Below are 15,880 nucleotides of genomic sequence, written 5' to 3' on the forward strand. Positions count from 1 at the left end.
TGGGGGGAGGGCGCGCGCGGGCGGCCGAGGGGCGGGGGCAGAGGCGGGGGGCAGGGGCGAGGGCCTAGCGGCGCGCATGCGTGCGGCCCCGGCTCCCCCGGGGCTCGCCGGCCTCGTGCGTGCGCACGCGCGCTGTCCCCCGGAGGCGTCTGGGTGTGCGGAGCGCGCGCGCGCGGCTCGGAGGCGCACCTGTGAGGTGTCCCTTGAGGAGAGAGTGGGAGGGTGGGTGCGTGGAGCCCGCGGCCTGGGGCGCTTCAACCCCTCACTTGGAGTGAGTTCTGCGGCGGCCCGGCTGCAGTCTCTTTATTTCTTTTCTGGACCGAGGCGGGGACGCGGGGGGAAGGGGAGCGGGCTCGGGGTGGGAAGGAGGATGAGTGGATTAAAGAAAAGAAAAACAACCCATCACTTAGGATGGGCCTCGAGCCGGGGCCGGCCCCTGGGCATCTGTGGGGAAGGTCAGAGCAGCTCCGCGCGGCCGGGCGGCCTGGCGGCTACTGGGCAGGCCCCGCGGAGGGCAGCCTGGCCTCGGGCCTCCGCGAGCCGGCGTTGGCCCGCAGTGCCGGGAGCGGGGAGCTGGGAGCGGGGTTCACAGATGGCGGCCGGGCGCGCGGCGCAGACTGGGCAGCGGCAGGGGCGAGGCCGGGCGAGGCCCCGCGGGAGCCGGACTCCCGAGCCGCGCTCCATTGTTGTAGCTGAGGGAAGGGGGAGCAAATCAGCTTTAGGAGCCGTGAAGCCGCGCCTTGGAGCCTTTCCAGGCGGGTCCCGGGAGAGGCGGTAATGGCCGCGCCGTGGGAGCGGGGAGCCGGGTGGTGCGGCGGCGAAGCCTCGCTGCATGGTGTGATGTTGTGTTTTTTAGAGCGCCTCGCGTCCCAGCAGAGCCCTCCGAGCATCCTACTCAGGTGATGAGGAGCCCTTCGTGCACCCAGCGCGGAACGCCGCTGCCGCTGGACGCCTCCATTGTTTGACCACAACAAGGGCCGGATTCTCACCCAGGTAAACTGGATGGCAGCGCAGTCGAGCTCCCTCTCAACTCCCACATCCAAAGGAATCCTCTCCTCTTTCAGGACTTGACTTCAGTTTTCTTCCTGTCCGCTGCTTCTGATTAACTCAATATGTCCACCTCCCAGACATTTTCCCATCTGGATTAATCTTCCCGCATCTCTGCCAAGTCACCTCTTATTTCCCTCAAAACTCAGCTCCTTTGTGAAACACTCCTTTCCGAACTCTTAACAACTAAATCTGTCTAGGAGGAGCCTGCTCTGTACTCTTCTGGTTGATAGTTTGCTTATTGGTTGTCTTCATTGCAACAAAGAAGACTAGATGCTAGAAAGAAAAAATTCTAAGCTATTGCTTTTTTAAAGGAACGTTTTGTGACAGTTTATTGTTTTAACGGGATCGAACAGTTTTTGTTTATTTTGAGGGGCGGCCCTATTTTACAGATACATACCTTTTTAGAGTAGAAAAATGATCTGGTTCAACCCACAGGTTAGTTTAAAAATTTTAAATTAAAATTAGTAAAGTAATACAAAAATTAAAATATCACAGAGATGGTTAAAGTCTTTGACTACCAACCCCTGTCTCCAGAGGTAACAACTATTATGTTTGGTGTGCGTGGACTTGCATTATCTTTGTTTTAACAAGTACTAATGTAATCTTTCAATTTTAGCATATAATGCGTTAACTCATTTTGAAGAACTGCTGCCTTATGTTCCATAGTTTGGGTAGACATAGGTTATTTAGCCATTTCCCGGATTGGTGGCAATTTTAACTTTAAAACAGCTTTTTTGGTGGTGGTTCTTTGGTGAAATGAAATTTTAGTGACGGTAGCACAGAGACCAGGCATTTATGATGTAGGTTCTTAATGCAGGAGCCCCCGCCTCGCCCCTCCCCCACTGTCATTATGACTACTATCTCCAAGTCCTGTGACCTTGGTGAGGACACTTAATCACTCAAAGCCTCAGTTTTCTTTTCTATAAATGGTGATAATACCTGCTCTATTTACTCCACAGAGTTCAATGATACGAAGTATGTGCTTTGTAAAGTGGTGTATAAATGTTGGTTTTCTTAGCCTTTATGATCCAAAAGGATTTTTTATTTGCAGTATAATTTATATTTTCTTTTTTGACCAGATGTGTGTATTACAGAATACTATAGCTAACCACTCTGAATGCTTTTTAATTCGTGATTTTGTTATAAATAATTTTTATCAAGTACTGTTAATACATTAGACTTCTTAAAGACTATTTCATAAAGCACATTTTTTTCTAGTGCTTTACATGCCTTAGAAAATAAGGCACATAAATTAGTTGACTATGAATAAAGTATCAGCAAATTGGACACTATAAAACAAAACTCATAATATTCAAACAAAACTTATTTCCTAGTGATGTAAGGTTGTATGTGTGTTTTCCTATGGCAGCAGCAGAGTCATTTTAGCTCGTATGTTCTTCAGGTAAAATGAATCCTTACAGAATTTGCACACAGTATCAAAAAGAGTTTAGCAATTTAAATATTGATTGAACGATGTAATAGATATAATTTTAAGATATAAGAGATACAGTTAGGGGCTTTGTAGGTATTTTTCTTTCTTTCAAATATGTATATGAATGCTTGTAGTGTGGCCAGCAAAATCAACTTGTCCCTGTTCTTTTGGAGTTTATAATCTATGGGATGGAGGGTATCAGAAATTAAACACAGTCACACACAGGGATAATCACAAATTGGTATCGGATATGAAGCTAAGTAGCACCAGTTATGAGAGATTATCAAAAGATGACTAAATTTTAGATTATGAAGAGAGTGCCCAGGAAAGACTTTTTTGCAAAAATAAGATTTGAGCTGAGATCTGAAGAGTAAGTCGGCATTAGTGTAGAATGAAGCGGGGGATAATTTTCCAGGCAGGGGAACAGCATGTGGGAACGTCCTGAAGGGGGAAAATGTTTTGCCCATTCCAGGAACTGAAAGAATGACTTGTAGCTAGATTATGGTGGGTGAAGGGTAAGTGTGGCTAGGCAGGGGGCCAAATCATGTAGGGTCTTGTAGGGCAGGTTGAGGATGTTTTTATTTTACCCTGAGTGAAATGAGAAACCATTACAAGGGTTGGGTTTTAAGCAGGGAAATGACATAATCAGATTTACATTTTTAAACAACCACTCCAGCTGCTACATGCAGAATGTGGGGGTGTTGTGGGGGTGGAGAGTGGAAGTGGGGGAGACTAGGCCACTTCAGAGGTCTACCTAGAAGAAAGGTGGTCTTTCCCTTGGGGTTTACATTGAAATTCAAACTACCAACTAAACTAAGGTCAAAGTAAATATTTGATTAAAAGAAAAAAATTCTCATTTCTTTTTAAAAAGTGGGACTAAAACCGCTTTTTTAATGCAAAAAGTACACATAAATGTTAAACTAATTGCACTATAACTTAACAGAAAAGTATGAGTCAAATTAAAAATTGAGATATTATTTAACATGGTTTTTATTAGCTTTGTTAAAACAGTAATACGTGAAGTAATTCATGAGGTAAGGATCTAAAATGAAAAAAGGGGAAATGTTTGTAGATACTATTGGCTACAAAAATGAGAACAAAAACAGACAAAAATGAGGAAGTGACTGGATACATAATGCATGTGTAAAATCCGTAGCCTTATGAATACCAAAAATAACCTGGCAGAAACTAAAATGGAAAAAAAAAAAAAACAGGCTCTGATTACAATGCAACAAAAAACAAAACATTTAGGTACAGCCTTATCAAGACAAGTGTTAATCTACATGAAGGAGACCATAAACTCTCTGGAAAGATTGGAAAGACTGTCCTAAATGGAAAGACAGGCCGTATTTCTAGATGTGATGTTTAAACATTATAGAGATGCCCATTTTGGGGTGAACTGGACAGAATAATTATGAGTAATGAGGTAGGACATTAAACAGAGGCACATTCATTTAAAACGATGTACTGGCTTTAGAGTATCTATACCACAGGTCACTGGAACCTATTCTGCACCCCAAAAATAAACTGGGAATGTAATAAATGATAATCATCAAGAATGCCCCCCCCAAACCATTAAGAAAATATGAAAGTAAATATTAAACATCCGGAAAAAAGAGTTCTTTATGCTGAGGTGAACAAAGCACGGACTTTGCAATCGTACAGCCCTAAACTGGAGTCTTTTTTAAGTGAGGAAAATATACCCACCATGCAGGTGTTGTGAGGGCAAGAGACGTTAAGTCCTAGCACCTATGGGGCACTCAGGTCTGTTATTAGTTAAAATCCGTATTAGACTGCATAAAAATTTAAAACTTCCTTAAGAAGAAAGGGAACAAACCCCGAGGATTGAAAGCCAAACCACAAAGTAAGAAAAGATTTGTGACCAACATAAATGAAGAGTTAATATCTTCAATATGTCAAGAATGCATACAAATCAGAAAAATCTAGGAACCATCAAAGGAGCATTTTTAAATACAGAAAGAACTTTTACATACCAAAGATCTATATGGTAGAATTATCTTTAGGGGTGCATTTGCAGAATGGTTGTTAGGATTCATCCACTGGGTGATATATAACCATTAAAATGTTAATGAAGAAAATGTATTAAAATGTTTATGGTGGTGTTAAGTGGGAGAAAATCGGCACAAAATTACATACGTGATATGATTAAAATTCTTAAACAAAAATCCTAACCATCCACAAAACCTGTGATGGAAAAATGTCTAGAAGAAATTAGATGAATATTTTAAAAATTACGTACTTTGGGAAGTAGGATGTTGGATGATTTTAAAAATTTACTTTTTTGTATTTTCCAAGATTATATGTATTACCTTTATAATAGGACATTTAGTTTTTAAAAGTACATTATATCTGGGACATAAGTTAGCTGCACAGTTAATAGGTATGTACACCCCACCCCCGCCTCTGCCCCCGCCTCCTCGTCACAATTCTGATTCAAGCTGTTCTCAGTCTAGTTGTGGAGGACGCAGCTCCCTGGCCCACGCTGGTATTATGAGCCTTGCGCTCCCCACTTGCAGAAGCTCACGGCAGCTCTCGCCGGCTGCCAGCTGCTGACCATAGCACAGGGCAGCTGGTGGCAGGTCACATCAACCTCTGCTGCTCACCGGAGAGCCGTTGTTCACAATCTTAGCTGTAGAGGGTGCAGCTCACTGGCCCATGTGAGAATCGAACCAGCGACCTCGGCATTAGGAGCACAGCGCTCCAACCACCTGAGCCACTGAGCCACCCGGCTGCCTGGTATAGGCACTTTTTAAAATAGATTTGCCCTATCTGTCGTGTTAAAGCATGCTCTAAAATGTACTCTAAAAACATATCTAAACTTGTTTTGAATGACGCAATTGGAATAAGTTTGAATGAATTTTATTGCTTCCAATATTTGGAGAAATATTGCTTCCTAGCAATATGTGGAATAAAAGTCTCATTTCTGATTTTATACTTGTAGAATAAATGTAGAAACTTAAACATGGGCCATGGGATTTCCTAGTTTGACTCTTGTTAACACTCTGTGTTTCTAACAGATCCAGTCATAGAGCAAGTTGGATGTAACTGAGTCTTTCAGGACGAGTAGGAGGTAGCCAGCGGGGCAAAGGGCAGCAGCATGGAGAGTGTGGTTATTGTGCTGGGCCTGCGAGAGTTTGGGCAGAGTGGATGGAGCTCAGGGTACCTCGGGACGTGCTGTGTAGGTGAGGTCGAAGTGGTACATGAAGGGCGGGGGCCTCACTCACTTACCAGGTGTTACTGGGGACCTGCAGGTGTTACTGTGGATTTTAGTAGCATGCAGTTTAGTGGACAAGGCCAAGTGTGTGTGATAGAGGGGAGGTGTTGGAGCACATAAAGACATCGTACATAGTCCACTCTTGAAGGTAAGGGTGGAAGCCAGGGAGCCTTCCTAGACAAAGCGATGTCTAAGGTGAGGCCTGAAGGTAATGGGGGACAGCCAGTGTGATGGCCTGGAGGTAAAAGGAGTTTGAGGGGAGGAGGAGAAGGTAGTGGTGGAGGCCTAGGAGCAGGTGAGACCTGGGGAGTTTGGAGAAGTTTGGTTTGGCTGGAACTAGAATTGGAGTGGGCAGTGGTGAGAGAAGAACCAAGAGAGGTAAATAGGAGTAAACATTGTCCAGAGTTTAAAAGCCATATGCGTACATTTGGAAATTACCTGAAAGTTAATGGGACCCATTGAATAACTTAAAGCAGGGTAATAACCCGTTTTGCATTTTAGAAAGAGGACATCAGAGTGGATAATGGGTTAGAGGGATGCAAGACGAGTAGTATTCCAGGGGGAGGTGACGGTGGCCTGAATTACCGCTGAGACAGTATATGTGGCGCGTGGGTACATAGATTCACGGGGGACGTGGTGAGAAGGGGTGGGTGGATCATAACCAGTTTCTGGCTTGGGCTCCGGAGGGATGAGCAGCCCCACTGACTATGGTTGGGAATAGAGGCTTTCGTGAGGAGACGACAGGTTGAGATTTGGATACACTGAGTGTAAAATAAAGGGTTTGTAGGACATGTAGGTTCTTCCTGAAGAGACTTTGTAAAGAATGATTTTATACTGCAGATACGTGCTTTGCTATGTGGGCGACTGGCTGCTGTGCACAAATCCATTACTGAAATCAGTGTGTCCATGTTGTTTAAGATTGGGGACTATGTGGACCGTCAGTATCTTCCATGTGGAGTTATTTGAGAACACGTGACTCTCACTTGGGGGTAACATTGTGGTTGTCCTTGGGGTTCATTGGGCTGAACTCTGCCTCCCTGAACAGGTGCTGGAGGTTTGTCTGAAGAGTGTAAGCGGTCCTGTTGGTAGTCATCCCGTTGTCAGTACTCTTTTCTAATGGGCGTGATTTCCGTTGATGTTGCCAAACTGGTCCCTTCCAAATAGAGGCAGGCCCACCCGGAGGCAGGCCCACATGGAGGCAGGCCCAGACACAGGCAGGGTGGCGCCCTGGCTCAGCATCCATCTGGAAGTGTCCACCTGGCCATTAGAATTTGTCTTATTAGTTCACTCACGCTGCTGTACCAAACCACCACAGACCGGGCGGCTTCAACAATTTCTCATAGTTCTGGAGGCTGGGAAGTCCAATGTCAGTGTTCCAGCAGATCAGTGTTTGGTGAGGTCTCACTTCCTGCTTCATAGATCGCTGTCTTCTTGCTGAGTCCTGAGATGCTGGAAGGGGTGGGGGAGCGCTCCAGGGTCCCTTTCATAAGGGTACCAATCCCATCATGAGGGATCTGCCCTCAAGACCTGAGCGCCTCCCAAAGGCCCCACCTCCAAATACCGTCACATTGGGGATTAGGTTTCAATATATGAATTGGAGGGGTAGGTCACAGACCCTCAGTCTGTAGCAGAAGCATAGACAGAGATTTGAGAATCATTTTCATTGTCCTTTGGACATGGCTGGTGTCAGCCATGGGAGTGGGCGAGGAATGTTGAGCAGATTGAGAAGAAGCTCAAAGCACAGGCCTGGGTACATCAAAGGGAAAGGTAGGAGTGAACGTGCCTGCAAAAGAATTCATTAGAGAGGAAGGAAGATGCCTTAATCAGAGAACATCTGCTTGATAAAACCCATTTGAAATGGCGGCAGTGAAGGGAGATTTCTGCGAGTTACCACGGCATCCAAGGTCGTTTCTTGGCTGGGGCGCAGAGAGTCTGGGACGTTGGCAGGAGGCAGTGCAGCTGCTCTCTCTGCCTTTGTCTCTGCTGAGTCTGTGACCCCTGCCAGCTCACTTTGTAGACAGTCTTTTCACTTCCCAGTGTAAACTCTCAGGGAAGAGAATGTGATTGGCTCAGCTTCGATTCCACATTCAGCACCATTAGGTTCACTGTTGTAGGTCCCAAGCCTGGTGGGCCGAGGTGAGGGCACCCGGGAGAGTGGGATCCTGGCGCCTGAGGGGGAAATCCGCTGATGGGCAGGACCAGTCGTTTAAAATGGTTCAGAGATGGGATAAAGCGAATAAGGAGTTGGGCAAACGGAAGTCATTTAGCCTAGGTGTGTTTTTTTTTTGACTAAAGTTTATTGGGATGGCAGTTGTTAGTAAAGTTACAATTTTAGCCTAGTTTTAAAGTATTACCACAGCTAGTCCATGGGGAAGAATCACAAGATGGATAACCAGTGGCTGTGGTAGATGCTCATCTGTATCTGGAAGAAGGTTGGAAAAAGAGATTTTTAAAAAGTAAAATTTAACTTTGGCGTTGCCTCAGAAGCACTCAAAGTTTAATATTAAAAAAGCAGTAATTTATATTGCTTTCTAACACTAAAGCATTTCTATACCTTTATTCTAACTGTGGAATATGCAGTGTCTCTTGTGTCACCTGATACAAGAAATTCAGTCAAGTTATTCTAGAGCTCATTCATTTTTCATACCCCTGCAAGTTCATAAAATAATCATAGCTTCTTTCCACATCTTACTGTGCATTGCCTTCCATGGTGTTGTGACAGGGCTTGTGAAGAAGCCCTTGTAGTCGGAGCAAACCTCTGTCCCAAAGATTCTAAAGTCGGCCTCCTGGGTAAATGGTAGAACCATTCGTAAAGGTGATCTGGACCCCTTTTCTTCTGTACCGTACACCTCGTTAATGTCCCTCTGACTTTCAAAAGTTTTAGATGCACGGTTCAAACCTGTGGGATTAACCTTCATAGGATTTAAGACTTTCCCTGATTCAGAGTACTTGGCATCGGCTAGCAAGCAAGTCAGGTTTCTCACCCACTAGTCAGCGACTTCTTACTGCTTCTCCATATTAGGATAGGATTGGGAGCTGTCGGCCCCTAGACTCACTGCTAGAATCAGGGAACCTGCAGAAACATTGTACAAATCTTCGTGCTGCTTGCCTGCCAGTTACAGGTAGTAATCCATAGTGAAATTCTTTTCAAGGTCCAATACCTTGGTGTCAGTGTCCATTAGGGTTTCTGAGCCAGTGTTAGAGTGCCCTCTGGAGGCATTACGAACAGTGAAAACATGAAAGGTTCATGAAAGGTTTTCTTGAACAGCCAGAGTCGAGAAGCAGTGGACTGGATGCTTGAGACTGGGTGGGTGCCATTCGGGAGCAGACGAGAACCAGGATGGGGCCCATAGGAGCACTAACTCGTATTCATGGGGGCGCAGGAGCTCCTCACGCAGACTGAGAATGAGGTTTTATGTGGCAAGAGCAGAACGCAGAGCAGTGGAGTCAGCAGGGAGCCAAAGCAGTGTGGTGGATGGTGTCTGGTAAGGTCAAGAGGGACAACTGCCCTTGGCTTTGGCCTGGAGGAGCTGCAGTGGTGTGGTGGTGGGCTGAGGAATGCATGGGAAGTAAACCGGGGGAAACCTGAAATGAAGCCTAGATGGGGTGTATGGTGGGGGGAAGTGTGTGACAGCTGGAGAAGGCATAGGATTAACTGTTGGTTTCCCTTAAGATTGAAGAGACTTTGCATTGCGTTTAAATGACGACGGGCAAAACAAGCGGAGAGAAAACAAAGTTGAAAGATGTGTGGGGTTGGTGGAGGAGGAGAGTTGGCTTTCAAGGTCCTAGCCTGGGATACTTGTTGAGGGAAGACTTCGCTTTTTTAGGGACTTGGAATGTGGCCAGTTAGTGATTTTCAGTTTTTCGTGGGCTGATAGGGACATATTCCTGTAGGAAGTTGGACATACAGGTAAGAAAACAAAACTGGTTATAAGAGAGTGTGGAATTACCATCATGGAAATGGCCCTTATTCAAGCCAGGCAGGTGGTTGAGCTCAAAAATGGAGTCAGGACACCTTTAGAGGACACTGGTTTCGGAAGTAGGAATAAAAGACATGATTGGTGACCGGAGGGGCCGGAGGAGAGGTGAGAGCATGTAGGGGTTGGAGGCCAAGGAGAGGTGTAACCTAGAGGTCAGAGTGAACCTGTAGAAGGGCCTTGAGATTTGACAAGGTCATGGCTTTGAGTGGTTTTGCCGAAGTGCTGTAGGGAGGGGACCTCTTTGGGGTGTGGAGGAGGTAGTGGGTGTCTATGCGAGGTAGAAACAGGTGTAGATGTTTGTGGGAAGCTCAGCAATGAGAAACGAGTGAATTCGTCATAGCTACACAGGTCAGGAGACGCTCCGGAGAACACATGGAGAGCGTGTCTGCGCATCAACAATGAGCCGTAATCAAAGCAATTACAGAAATAATTATATTTACTTTTTCATTATTTAACACCATCATCTCAGATACAAGATTTAAATTTTAACTTCTGTGCCACCTCCTATTTTTCTCCGATTGAGAATCTGAGAAAATGGTAGAGAATGTTTAGGTCTGTTTATGACATTTGAGGGGCTCTTGCACAAGGAAAGAGTAAATGTGACCAATATTTGATTTAATATTCTGACAAATGTCAAAACTTGTTAATTCCTTTTAATGTACAGGACATTTGCAATCATGAATAACTTTTCTTTTTGGTGAAATGAATAGGGTGGCTAATATTTAAAATATTTCATTAAGAAAAAAATAGACTCTTGGTATCAGAACTATTAAAATGATATATTTAAATTTGGGAGGTAGGGGTTGGTTTCTAACTTCAGACTGCTCAGTTGTGAGTGGTGAGATGTAACATTTAAGGCGTAAACTTACACAAGGGTGGGGGGCAGGTCCCCCCGGCTTAAGCCCAGACATGCCCACTGTGCGGGACTGGTTTGCAGACTTTGGAAGGTCTTAGCGCTCTTATCCCTGGTGGCCTTTACGATGTCATCTGGCAAACACTAAAAATGCACCCACCTCCCGCATAAAAGTAACTTGTACAAAACTGTGACCTAAGCTTCATTGGACTAGTTGTAGACAAACATTTATTAACTTTGATTTTACGTTTTTTTTCATATTTCGCATCCAGTAAATGTCTTCTTTCAGGTCTCAAACATTTTCATCAGCTCTTGAGATGCTCTTAGGCCCCAGGGACGGTGCTGAGGTGCCTAAGGGATGAGACATCCTGCTCTGCTGGGAGGTCCAGGCATGTCTGCCGGGCTGGACTCGCCAGGAATCTATTGGTTGGAGGCACCAAGCTGCCTCCTGGGGAAACTCCATCCTCAGCAGAGCTGAAGTCACTTCTAGTTAGTGCTTTTTGTTGTAAGGAGGAGAGAGACTGATTTAGACCATTTTACGACACAGGATCTGCTGAGGGACCAGAGCACTGTCAGAGCTGAGGCAGCTCAGAGAGGAGCAGTCTTGCCCATGGACGGTGGGGTCTCAAGGCATCTCTCTGTCTTTTCTCCACTTTGCAGATTCTGCGTCCTCATGACTTGGGTTGGCTGTGGTCCCTGTGACCTCTCCAGCTCCTTTCACATCGTAACCTTTCAGTGTCACCTCTCACAGCTAACCGCCTCATTCCCAGTGCTGGGAATTGGACCTCGTTATTGCTTTCATTATGTTCCAAGCCGCATCAGAGGTCACTGTTCAGCTCTCGGGTCAGGTGTCTGCACTTGGTCTCCTAAGCTATAGTGAGGGGAGATGCAGTGGTCACGTGGTAATTCCCATTATAGGGTTTGCAGGCTCGCAGGCACCGTGACTGGCCTGTGGCGTTCGGTAAGGAGGAAACAGAACAACCGGGCCCCATATCCAATCCATTTGCAATTCCTCTGAATGTGTTCCTGCCCTTTAAAGTGTAGCCTGCTAATAGCCTTCATTCTAAGTCAACCCTTTGTTCCCATAGAGAAGCTCAAATCTCTAAATATATTGACAGCATTTTCACGTTTCCATGGTCTTCCTGCTTTATTTAGCCTCTGACATTGCGTGGTCACTCGGTAACCTGTAGGGTTCTGTTTTCGTGTCAGTGATTTCTGCTGAAAATGACTAGCGACTTCAGAGAGCCGTTAGTAAAGGGCGATTCTAACCTCATGTCATTCACATGTTTCCTTTCCCTCAAGGTCCTGGGAGCTGTATGAACATATAGTAATTTAATACCATCCCCAGATGCCAAAATTTAGAATGACTGACTGTCCCACCCAAATGTCAACATGGCAGCGTCTTGATACCTCAGTCCCTTAATAAGTTATCAAACTTCCTAAGGAAAAGTGATATTCCCCGTACCTAAAACTTGAAATCTATCCCCAAACTACTCTTTGCAATTATCGAATATAATGGGGGCGATAATAAACGGAAGAAATAAAACAGCGACAGCTAATCTTTGCTGACCCCTTAGAGTTTCCGGGTACTGTTTTAAGTACTTCTCCTGCAGTAACTTATTTAATCCTTACGCTGCCTTCTCAGGTTATCCTCCGAGGTCAGGTGCCTTTATTATTTCCATGAACCCCATTCCTAACCTCTTCGGTGAAGGTTACACTGTTAGTATGTGGTGAAGCCGGGTCTGACCCTGCCCCCAGTCTCTGCTCCTTCACACTTCTCTCGACTGAAGAATAAGTGAGAAAAACAGTAGTAATTTAGCTCCTGTTCCAGCCAACCCGAGTCACTTATCCAGTGTTAATTCCTGTGAACCTGAAGCTCAGTTGGGAAACGTTCCTGTCAGGAGGCCAGTGGTGACGGGGTCCTGGAGCGACGTCGTGCGGACTGCCTGCGTTTTCCTTCCAGGGTCCCTCAGGTGTTCTCACGCCCTCTTTGGCTCTGTGTGACTGGAATCCCATATATTTGTATAAATCCCAAAACCTAAGTGGGTCTGCCCTGTCTTCTGAGCCAGAACCCTGCATTTGTAATAGCCAAGCCAGTTCTTCAGAAAACGTTGTGGTCCTGAGTTCTCCACGATACAAACCTCCTCCTTTTCTCTCTGCATTTCTCCAACCCAGCAGGATCCTCAGACTTCTGTAGCCCTTCAGCCACTGTGGGCCCTGCTTCTGCCTCTTCTTCTGGAATGTCTTGGGGGTTTTGACTCCTGGCACTGTGGTAAGTTTTCCCCTTGTTTCACCATTTTTCCTACATGGAGAATCCCCCTCAGGCATTTCTAAACGGAAGCCGTCTCTGGAGTACTTTCTAAGCCTGTGCCTTTTGGGCCTCAGTGCAGAAGGAAATCTGCCTACCTCATGGTTTTCCTTAAAGCCCTCCTTCTTTCTGGCTTTTGAGTTCCCTAGACCTGGGACAACCTTCCTTAACTCTAACAACAGCAGAAACGACTTTGTCCCACCCGGAGTTCCTCTTTGTTCCTCAGCAAGTTAGATTTTCTTCTCACGAGAGCCGTCGTTATCACAGCTCACTCTGCCTGCCCCCTTTCCTGTGCTGGCCGGGAGGCCGCCTGGGCCGGAGACCTGTTTGGGCACTGTTGCCATCCTGCCTTTTCCAGTGAGCCCCTCTCCAGTGAGCTCTCAAACTTTGTCCAGCTGAGTTTCTTACTCCATAAGTTGCTGGTGTTTTTTCCTAAAGCCCGCACAACAGCCATCTCCTTAAATATGAGGTCCTGAAAGTCTTCTGACCTGGGGATTATGGATTCCTATCAGTCTCTGTGCAGGCTTGACGCTGAGAGCCATCATGTTTCCAGCACAAGCTTTTTTCCTTTGTTTTCTTTTGAGCCTTTGGATATGTGATCATTTTTTCATGATTTCTTTCTCCTCTTCAGCTGTCTAATATCAGACAGGTATTTGTTTGTCTTTATTTTGTCATTGCTGAAATCCAGAATACTCTAGTTGAACATGCAGTCTGGGTCTCTGGTTCACATACCTAATAAACCTTTACATTATTTCCGTGCGTAGCTAGGAAGCAAGAGAAAGAGGGACCCTCTCTCGATGGCTGCTGGGCTCGCTGGGGCGTGCGGCGTCTCGCCTTTCCCCCCGCCGCCAAAGGTTGGCTTCTTTGCTTCCAGTCTTCTCCGTCCCCTGAGTTCACTTCCCCACTGCACAAGAATTGACTTGGTGACGAAGAGGGTATTTCAGTGGCGTCCATGCTCGTGAATCTAGTTACTGCGCCCAGTTAGAAGGTACAGCCAATGGGCACGTATGGTAGCTTTTCTGTTTCCTAACTCTCCCTGGCTGGAGTGCTAAGAGCGGGGCCGCTTCCAGACAGACAGGGTGTGATTTGCAGGGGCTGCCCTGCGTGGCAGTCTGGGCAGGTGTGCCTCGGCGTAGCAGCAAATTCTCTCCTCCGTCTCTCGCTGGCCCCATTTTCTCCTGTGCTGACTTGGGTACCCTCAGCAACCCTTCTTCATTATGGGTGATAAAACCTGGGATACAGGTCTGGTATTGTAGGAATTCCTGTTCGTGCCAGTGCCGGCTTTGGTCTCAAGCTCAAAGTTATCACTCATCCAGGGAAAAGGCGTTCTCCGTGTGATCTCGCTGACCTTAGGGCCTGCTGCAGCGGGAATTGGTCTCACAGGCCTAGCTGACAACCAGGTGTTCGTGCGTTTCTGGTCCAGTCCTGTGCACGTTCCCGCCTAGAGTACCTGGACGTGAGTGTTTGCTGAGACTGCTGGCCAACGTTGATACTAGTCTCTAATAGCATATATTTCCAGAAGGAACACTAATTGCCAACCAGTGCCAGGCCTACGACTCAAGCCCAAACGCTGAAGGTTCTGCATGTTTGTTGAATGATTCACTGGCTCTTTTTGAGAGTGGGATAGTGATGAATTTCTGTCCACGCTAAGCTTGAATTCTGATCGCCAGGTCTTACCCAGTTTCAGGACTTTTGTTCTGCCTGTGTTACTCTTCGGCTGTAGGAGTGAGATGCTCTTGGGTGAACTTGCACCACAGTCTCTCCCCTGCGTGTGCTTACTTTGCCGTGCCAAACAATACACATTGTGTGTTGTGACCCACGTGTAAAGATAGCCAGAATCTGAGATACTTAGTCAAATTCGTAGCAACAGAAAGTAGAATGATGGTTACTAGGGGCTCCCAGGGGGGAAAGGGACTTGGTCAGTGAGTTTAGTGACTCGGCTTTGCAAGATGAAAAAGTTCTGGAGATCTTTTCACAGTAATGTGAATATGTTTTTAACACTGAAAAATGATTAAAATGGTAAGTCCGCATTTTATTTCTGTCAAGGTCACCCAGGGCTGCTCTCTTTTTCCTTCCTTTAGTTAGCCAGCCTGGGCCCCGTATGATCTTCAGGCATTTCTTTTGCCTCTGCCCAAGGGTGGTTTGAACTTCCCAGTTTCTGTTCCTTTTGCTCCTAGGCCCGAATGTGGATTTTGTCCCTTTGGGTCTTAATTGCTCCCAGCAATGGAAGGAGGAAGCAAGTTTAATAAATGAGAGTCATTCAAGCTCATGTGACGTAAGCCATCTGTGCTTATTCTCACACCCCTGTCCCCATCCAGCTCCTGCTTGCCCGTGGAGCAGAGGAAGCCCCTGGCCCAGTTGGGAAAGGCTGGTCCCTTGAGGAAGATGATCCAATAGCATCAGCCAAAGGGAAGGGCCAGGGAAGGGCAGCTTCTGCAGGCCAGAGTCCATTTGCTTACGTTCTGTCGTACTTACCAGTGCATTGACTCTCGAAGCGTCCTCGTGGTGTCTGGAAAGATTTCTTTCCCAGTCCCCCCATCAGTGTTCCCTCCTTCCTGAGGGGAGAAAGAGTACTGAAGCATTTAACACCCCACGTTTTGAGGGCGAGAGTGAGCGTCTGTGTGACTGATAGGAGGCCTTGTTATCTCCTTTTCATAGATGAGTAAACAGGCTGATGAATAAAATGAGGCTGAGAGTCACACAGCTGTGTAGTGTCAGGTTAAGAATTTGAACTTAGGACTTTTGAACGCAAGTCCAGTGTTCTACCCACCCAGTTATTATGATTCCTAATGCATGTACTTGTTACACATTCACTAGCTAGATTAGATAAGATAAACTTACGCCTTGTATGTGGAGATTCACGTAGAGGCCATCACCGAGGCAAATCATATTCTGTCCCATTACTCAGGTGTCTCTGTGTCCAGTGTCGAAAAGCAAGGAAAAAAATCGTGGAGTCCACCTTGTGAGGGAGGAAGTGTCACTGAGGTCAGGTGTATTTTAAAGGAGTCCTGTAAAGAGAGGG

The 15,880-nt window shown here is 46.2% G+C and overlaps 1 long non-coding RNA gene across 9 annotated transcripts in view; it reads left to right on the top strand.

The window, feature by feature from the left end:
* The first annotated feature begins 40 nt into the window (after positions 1-40).
* LOC109456477 (uncharacterized) overlaps positions 41-15,880 on the top strand; it is a 175,397-nt gene continuing 159,557 nt past the window's right edge. For 4 of the 9 annotated variants that reach the window (XR_012492729.1, XR_012492730.1, XR_012492728.1 and 1 more), the window contains exons 1-2: positions 62-271; positions 857-993. This is a non-coding gene — a long non-coding RNA (uncharacterized LOC109456477). Of the gene's footprint in view, positions 272-856; positions 994-12,725; positions 12,823-15,880 lie in introns of all 9 variants that reach the window. The other 5 variants (XR_012492732.1, XR_002138864.2, XR_012492725.1 and 2 more) reach the window with 5 other exon arrangements.

The sequence above is a fragment of the Rhinolophus sinicus genome, linkage group LG16, assembly GCF_036562045.2.
Source record: "Rhinolophus sinicus isolate RSC01 linkage group LG16, ASM3656204v1, whole genome shotgun sequence".
NCBI classification, from domain to species: Eukaryota; Metazoa; Chordata; class Mammalia; order Chiroptera; family Rhinolophidae; genus Rhinolophus; species Rhinolophus sinicus.